At 43.0% G+C, this 8,760-nt stretch overlaps 1 protein-coding gene and 1 pseudogene across 1 annotated transcript in view; both read left to right on the forward strand.

The window, feature by feature from the left end:
- LOC112070548 (complement C3-like) overlaps nt 1–8,760 on the forward strand; it is a 76,722-nt gene that overhangs the window by 44,479 nt on the left and 23,483 nt on the right.
- Nucleotides 94–3,293, forward strand: LOC139024325 (complement C3-like; annotated as a pseudogene).

An 8,760-nucleotide genomic window follows, 5' to 3' on the forward strand; every position in this document is an offset into this window, starting at 1 on the left:
TAGTTCTACGGCGGAGACAGCGGTGACCATCAGTGACGTCATCACTAGTATGGCAGTAAGTACAATGGTCTGGCAAGGAGTGTGTGTGGCGGGATGAGGGCAAACCATGGGATATACTGTGACAGACGGCCCAGTAATCACAGATGGGACGTCTGCGTCAAGCTTCCTTGTCTGCTGCACGAGATGGCCTCCAAGAAGAAGAAATCCAAACAGGATGCACTGCTGCTCTCACGCAGTGAGGAGATGATGATATGCGTAATCGGTCTGAAGACATTGTGTCCTCGTAGTCAGTTCCCTGAGAGCTGGATGTGGGAGACACCAATTTCCCTGAATGCCCTGACAAGAAAAGCACTGTGAGTCCACATCTTTACTTAGGACAACTTCCTAAGGATTCCATCCCCGACCTGGGAAATCAACAGCATCAGCCTGTCTAAAACTCATGGCATCTGTGTGGGCAGAATCGTTTGAGATGATAGTTCTAAAGGGTTCTTCATCGACTCAAGCTGCCCTACTCAGCCGTCCGCAACGAACAGTGGAGGTCAAAGCAATCCTCACAACTACAGCGACGACCATCATTGTGGCGTGTGGAGCTGATGGGAACGGTGAGGTGTCAGTCGGCAAGCAAGAAGGTAAGTACAGGCAGGAAGTGAACATGAACGCATGTCACACCGGGTTGTCCCCTAATGTCATCATCCCTATGAAGCTGGGCTGCACTCCATTGAGGTCAGGCATCTGTGAAAAACTCTGGCAGAATGACGGGGTGAGAGGGATCTGCGCGTTGTGGCTGAGGGAGTGCTGTCAAGAAGGAACAACGTACTCCTGAAACCCGGCTAAACATGGTGGTGAGCAGACGTACATACCAGTGAGTGCCCGAAACCAGGTGCCAAACTCTGATGCTGACACACTGATCAGTGTGACGGTGGAGAGCAGACCAGTGTGCTGTGGAGCAGGCATCAGTGGAGATCTCTGGGCAGTCTGATAGTTAGCCAGTCGGGTGTGGGACGAAACATGATCTACATGACCCTGCCTGTCATTGCTACACACTACTTGGACAAACACAAAAAGTGGGAAGGATATTGGCCTGGACAAACGGAACAACAGCCATCAAGTACATCAATATTGGGTTACCAACGTGAGCTGGCCTACCGTAAAGAAGATGGCTCCTACGCTGCCTGGGTCAGCAGACAGAGCAGCACCTGGCTGACAGCATACGTGTGAAGGTGTTTGCCATGTCCAGTACATTGATCAATGTCAGGATAACGTGTCTGTTCTGCTGTCAAGTGGCTGATCTGAACACACAACAGCCAGATGGAATCTTCAATGAGTTGCTCCTGTCATTCACGCAGAGATGACGGGTAACGTGAGGGGATCAGACAATGACGCCTCCATGACAGCTTTTGTTCTCATCGCATGCAGGAAGCAAGCTACTTTGTGAGCAGTCTGTCAACAGCCTACCAGGCAGTGTGGCTAAGGCAGTAGCGTACCTCGAAAGCGTCTGCCCACCTGACTAACCCTTATGCTGTTAGCTATGACTCCTATGCTCTGGCCATGCGAAAGAAACTCACAAGGAGACTTATTGAAGTTCGCCTCTCCACAGCTGGACCACTGGCAGTCCCTGGTGGTACGCAGTACACGCTGGAGGCCACGTCGTACGCCCTGCTTGCCTGGTCAGGGAAGGCTTCGAAGAGGCCGGCCCATATCAGGTGGCTCAACAAGCAAAGAAGTGGGAGGGGGATATGATCCACACAGTCCACCATCATGGTGTTCCAGGCTGTGGCTGAATATTGGAGCCACGTGAAGACCTGAAAGACTTTGCTTGAGCATCACCTAGAGGTGGCAGGCAGGCATCAGTCACCAAGTGGTCCATCAACAACAAAACCAGTTCCACACTCACAGTACAAGTCAAGTCCATAGACAAGGATTGACTGTAAAAGCCTCAGGAATGTGAGGCGACTTGCGGTGGTGACACTGTAAACTATCCCTGCCCGAGGAAAAAGGACAGTGACTGTGAAAGCTTTGACCTCTCTGTCACCCTCACTAAGATGGACAAAACAAGTCACGAGGACGCCAAGGAGTCATTTATGCTCACTATTGAGGTGTTGTATCGGAACTCAGAGAGAGATGCRACCATGTCTATTCTGGACATCGGCTTGCTGACCGGCTTCATTGTAGACACAGACGATCTGAAAAGGTTGTCCACGGGGAGGGAGCGCTACATAGAGAAGTTTGAGATGGACAAAGTTCTATCTGAAAGAGGATCTCTCATCCTATATCTGGACAAGGTRTCCCATAARTTAGAAGACAGAATATCCTTTAAGATCCACAGAGTACAGGAAGTGGGAGTTCTACAGCCAGCTGCYGTCTCTGTATATGAATACTACAACCAGAAGCACTGTGTGAAGTTCTACCACCCGCAGAGGGAGGGCGGTACTCTGAGCAGACTGTGTCTTGGAGACGTGTGCACGTGTGCGGAAGAGAGCTGCAGTATGCAGAAGAAAGGCGAGCCAGATGTCAACCGCATAGACAAAGCATGCGGCGCGGGACTGGATTACGTTTACAAAGCTACGGTGGTGGACTCGAAGCTGACGACACACACAGACACTTACACCATGAAGATCGATTCGGTCATCAAGCCAGGTACTGACGAGGGAGTGGAGGGGAAGAATCGTGACTTCATGGGACTGTCTTACTGTAGAGAAGCTCTGGGTCTAATGCAGGGGAAAACATACATGATTATGGGGAAGTCTGAAGACCTGCACAAAGTGAAGGATGAAGGACCGTTGGAGTACAAGTATGTCCTAGGTGAACAGACATGGATAGAGTACTGGCCCTCACAACAAGAGTGCACATCCAGAAACTACMGAGAAGTCTGTCTGGGCATTGATGAGTTCATCAACCAGATCACAACCTTCGGCTGCCCTGTTTAGTTTCTCTTCTTGCKTTGTTAAATTTAMATTTTTGTAACATTGCAATCCAGGTTGCATGCCCTGTCATAACTCATTGTAACCTAKAGARTGTATGGAGATGAGTTTGCCCACTTGGAATATATTCTGTTAGAAACTGACCAGTAAATKATGTACACCGTGCATAAAGAATWTTTTCTTTAAAGTTAACATATGATGATGACGACTGCAAATGGCACACTTATACATTTAAGTGTGCCATTTGCAGTTGTCATCGTCATTGATTACTATGACATGGTCACATTTCTATGGCTTTATTTTAGCACTAAAATGACCCTGCCTGCTGTAATAAGCATGAAAGAAATGCATTAAAAAACATATTAATTCTAATTCCTTTGTGTGCATACCACCAGTCATTATGGGGATGTAATTTTTTATTGGTTTTAAACACCAAACAAAGACATTTAAGTTTAAGGTTGAGTGGGATGGTAACTGTTTCTGTTCACTATTGTCCTAAAATTTAAGAGCTTATATAAGAAAGCTCAGTGAAATAAAATTGTTTATTTCTTACACATATTTACCCCATTTTATGGGGTAGGCACCTTTGTACTTCCATTCATTTTCTTCTTAACTGGTACCGGTCAACTTCAGACGAGGAACTTGTCCGAGCAAAAAGCAGGAGGTCACGTCTTGTTCGTGAGAAGTCTCATCTTTTCCATAGAGACACTAAAACCTTATTCCTGTTTCGTTTTTCGTTTTTTTCACATTTGTTTGTTTTGTATTTTGTAGTGGTTCACGTTTATCGTCTTTATTAAACATGATGAACACTACCACGCTGGCGTTTGGTCCCTTCTCCTTCGTCCACAGAAGAAATCGTTACCAGTGCTGGGGACAATAAAAGGCTTCTCTAAAATGTCAGTTTTGTTACACAACAAACTCAAAACAGGGCTGAATAGAACGTATTAAATAAAGAACAAATATCAAAATTAATATTTGTTACAACTTCAAAGATGATGTACAATTGTTAAACAGACCCGACACGGATAGCATCCGGAAATTCTCCGAGATTAAATATGTCTATTGAACCATTAACAGATTATGCGCCCTCATGACAAAATCTACACTAAATCGAGTGTCAAATTCCATAATAAAAATAGGAGATTCTAACATAAGGTGTCAGTTGGCGTTGTATAGGGCAGAAATATACATAATCAGGTTCCCTGAATGTTATGCATTAGCTCATATTAACATAGCAATCACGAAGTATTCTTTCATTATGGAGATAGGCCATGTGTTACGTGAGAAGGCATTATATACGGTTTTAAACACCTCAATTGTCCTTAAAGAAAATCACAGATGCCTGTACACTGAGTCGAAACTATCACATATGCGTTGCGTCTATGAGAAAAACACACGAATATCATAAACGTACTAGGTAGAATGAACAGACTGCTTTGGCATAACTAGTTTTATGATGCTTGATAAGGAGGCTTAAATATTCTGACCTAACTCAGAGATAGTAAAACTAGTGTTGTTGTTATTTGTTTTTCATTCTTGTTCCATGATCCATCGTCGTATTGACTACTTTCTATATGTCATTGCTCGATGTGCAGCCAAAAGTTAAAAAGAGTTGTCAATAGTGGGCACTGCACGCTCGCCGATGGTCATTTGTGCCTTGACAATCCAAATAATTGCCGCCTGAATATGGTGACATTATCTATCTTTATCACACGAATGTCCGCGTGGCACACGGACACTGTGTTGTAAAAACAACCACTTCTGAGACAAGTACTCTGATCTATCTCTGATCTGTTGCTCAACATATCTAGGATTCAAGAAAAATAATTTTTAATAATCTGCGTTTTCCCAGACTGTTAACCGAACTGATATGTCACAGGTAGATTGTTGACTCATGATCCCTTATTGATCAGCAATAGCCTATTATTTATCAATGTGCCTTTAGAGAGCCCATAAATTCTGAATAGTCATCTTTTGCTTAAATCTCTCAAAATAAGGCTATATATAAGGTCAAATATTTAGTCTAGAGGTATAGTTATCATAATAATGCGAAATATGATGGACTAATTATCAGATATGAAAGTAGACAGAGCAATAAGGAAGTGGTCAAACTCGTACCTCAAACGAGGTAACACGAATACATGTAGAGGCAGAATATGAAAGAAGAATAAATGGAGGACATATCAACCAAGAAATGTATCACAACGCTTGTAATATAGAGTATAAAAAAGATACAACGACGGAGCACAAACACTGAGGTCGATAAGAACATCAATAGGGGAGAGAGAAATATGCACCAACACACTTTTATAATTATTGTTAATGCACTTCCAACATAGAAATGCGACCAACACAACAGTATGGTTTTTTGGCTCTTATTTAAACAAATTGCAATGATTAAGACATGATAGGATATATGCTGTCTTGTGACAACAATCAAGACCAGATCACCAGTTGAAAAATTAATATGGCAAATAGAAACAAAAAAATGCACTCGGGCGTTTCACTATGAACGAACTAGATGGGGGGGTTTGCAGTGAAACTGAATGGGATAGTCAAACTACAATTACAAGATTAACTCATGATAAAATATATAGATACTGTTGTACCATAAATGTATAGTACGGATCTCTAATAAATTTGTTGAAGGAACTGCATAGGTACAAAAAATATGCCAATAAAATTCGGACAATGTATGTAATGTCATAATAGAATAGAGATCTACATCATGTATATGACTAGATAGGGGTTTTGAGAGTAGAGAAAGGAGGCGACTAAAAGACTTCTCAGGGACATATTGAGCACATATGATGGCTATGGTCTGATCGATTAATATTAGATTGAATTACTCACTATAAGACTGTAATAAAGCCAAGGCGTAGAGACATCAATGGACGAAACCTGGTACCATTACTCTGACGGTCTTGTATAGTCCATAGATTTGTGGTCGGATAGCACATGGAGGGGGATCGCTCTTCTTTCTCAGCCGCGTGAGGATGGGACTGTGAGAGAATTAGTCAAGCCGGATCGAGGAAAGAGAGAGTAGAATTGGGAGACATATTAATGTGTCATGCACCATATCCCTTAAGGATGACCTGCGCTGCTCACAGCACACTCATGAACCTCTCAACTAGGGTGAAGGTCACCTTCCAACAGGACCAACAGACCTAAGAGGACACAGCGAGCGACAAGCATATATGAGTGCGACACCGCAATTCAAGGGAGACATGAGTTTCTGTATTGTCCTTGAGTCGCCTCTATCAGAGACGCACATCGACGCTTGAACCCGATCTAACATCCTCCTGTGAGGTCAGGATGATTCGTGTGCAACACCAGACCCATCTAATGGCTCGCGGCACCAAGGAATGCATCTCATGTGCGAAGAGGATTCTGGAGAGACTAACAGATGGTAGGTTCCTCTCCCAAAAATAGGATGTACCAAGCTTGTAGTGTCATAACCAAAAAGACTTGGAGGCTTAATCGCTACTAAAAGTGTTCACAAATTTACGGAGTTAATTTGTGCTATTTCTCTCGATGAAGGAAAAAGAAAAGTTAAATCCGTTTTAGAATAAGGCTGTAACTAAACAAAATATGGCAAAAGCGCCAGGGGTCTGCACTACTTTCTGAATGCATTGTACTTCCTTTATTTTTTCAAATACATGTACGCGCGGTCTGCCTTCAGCGCGAGTCTGTAAGGTCTTTTGGTGGAACGTGTACTACGTAGTATTTGATCAGCCTATGCCCATTAGAGGTGTAATATTATGTTTTGTGAGAATACTTTTTTTTTTGGGAGTCTCATGGACTTGAAATAACAGTGGTATTTGTAGACCCTGAGACATCCCAAAAATCGGTCTTCTCAACAAAATGTCTGTAGCATCCAACAGTTTGGCCTACAAACTAATTATCATCATCTGATGGAAGTGAGACTCTCATGAACAATGATGGTCTCTTTGTTGCTTAATCCATATTTTAAAAGTGGTTTGTTATATGTAAATCCCTAGAATTTTTAAGAATGGGTCTTATAGTTAGTATTTGTGTCATTTCACATTAGATTATATGGGCTATAGTAGTCAAGCCCCCCCCCCCCCCCCAATGGCTTGGTGACTTTTAGAGGTTTAACGAGATACCACCTCAAGATAGAACCTTGTGGCTAACATAGGGGCATGCTCAGACATCGGCTTCCATGTTTTGGGTCTTTGATTTGAAAACAGGCCTTCTAAAGGCTTAACTATGGGCACAACAGTGGAGTCCAAACTAATATAGAAGCTGAGCATTTAAATGGTGTAATTCGACCTTCGTGAAATAAATAACCTGCAAGGGACACTGGGCGAATAGAACATATATTAGTCTGGCTGGCAAAATCCAGCACTTCATTTAACGTGAACGTTGACTATATAAACTCGCAATGACCTTTAGAAATAATAAGATATAATACTCCAACTTCAACAGGCTTTCAGTCTACTAGACACGAATCTATGCTCACTTTGCCCAAAATTGTATTTCTGACCATTATCATTATGGGGTATATGGGGTTCAGCATGGGCTTGAGTAATCTTTTTTTTATTTTTTGTGTATCCATTTTGAATGTCAGTTTGTCCATCGCAACAAAATGTGGAACAAGTCAGGGGTATGATAATACTGTTCTAGATATGGCACATGTATTTAATATATGTAGCCTTGGACGCTGAACCTTCCACGCATATCCGACTTTCTGCCCATGTAAGTTTTCCAGGTGGGATGTTTCTCATAGGTCTTGTGCTATGCATCTGTAGGCCTTAAAAAAATTATGCGATCCCACTTGACTGTGCAAGATAATGAACGAAAACATGCAGTTGGTGTTTCAGTTAATAGGTACATTGTTTGCGGAATTGGTTCCAGCCAGTGTTTGCAACGTTAGTTGATTGCAGCACTTTCATAGCAAAGCCATGTAACAAATTATTTGACGAATACATCATTATATGAAAGCTGGACGAGTCGTGTGTTGTGTGTGTGTGCTGTGTGTGTGTGTGTGTGTGTGTGTGTGTGTGCTGTGTGTGTGTGTGTGTGTGTGTTGTGTGTGTGTGTTGTGTGTGTGTGTGTGTGTGGTGTGTGTGTGTGTGTGTGTGTTGTGTGTGTAGTGTGTGTGGTGTGTGTGTGTGTGCTGAATTCAATTATGAGATACACCGAGCTCTCCTTGCATTTAGGGTGTTTTTGGTTCTGTTGTATCAGGTGATGTATCACTGCCATGCCCAGGTGACTTGTCTTTGAAGCCAGATCTGAACTAATGGAGTTAGTTTAGCCTTCGGCTTTGATTGATAGCAGCATCCCATGTCCAATTTACTGATAAATAATAGTAACTTTTTTTGCCATTTTGTATTATTAAGTTGTTTGTTTCAGTGGTTTTAAAGTCATACAATCACAGAAGTTCCCACCAGGTCCAGTTAACATTTCCAACCTGTATATTCCTCTGATAGATTTTGAGCTGTTTGTTTTTGGCTTAACAGTGGACTTTCCCACTAACTCTTATCAAGCCGCTGTTACCTCAACTCTATAGCTGGGAAGATAAACGCACCCCAACAGTGGATTCACCCCTGAAAACTCCTCCCACAGAATGAGCTAACCCTAGACAGGAATCAGCCCAGGGGTGGAGGAGGGGAAAGGCACTATTAGCAGACCCAGAATCAGCGGTGGAGATGTTGGGTCGGTCAAGTTGCTGTGTCTGGCCCGCTCTGCTGTAGCCTTCTCCTTACTACCTATTCTGATGGAGCTGCACTACAATGTTGTCAGCCTCCTAACCTGCTGCGGGTGGGCAGTAATGAGACATCTTTGTGGAGTTCAGCGACCATACCAGGAGGTCCCG

This window comes from Salvelinus sp. IW2-2015, unplaced genomic scaffold, assembly GCF_002910315.2.
Source record: "Salvelinus sp. IW2-2015 unplaced genomic scaffold, ASM291031v2 Un_scaffold1357, whole genome shotgun sequence".
NCBI lineage: Eukaryota > Metazoa > Chordata > Actinopteri > Salmoniformes > Salmonidae > Salvelinus > Salvelinus sp. IW2-2015.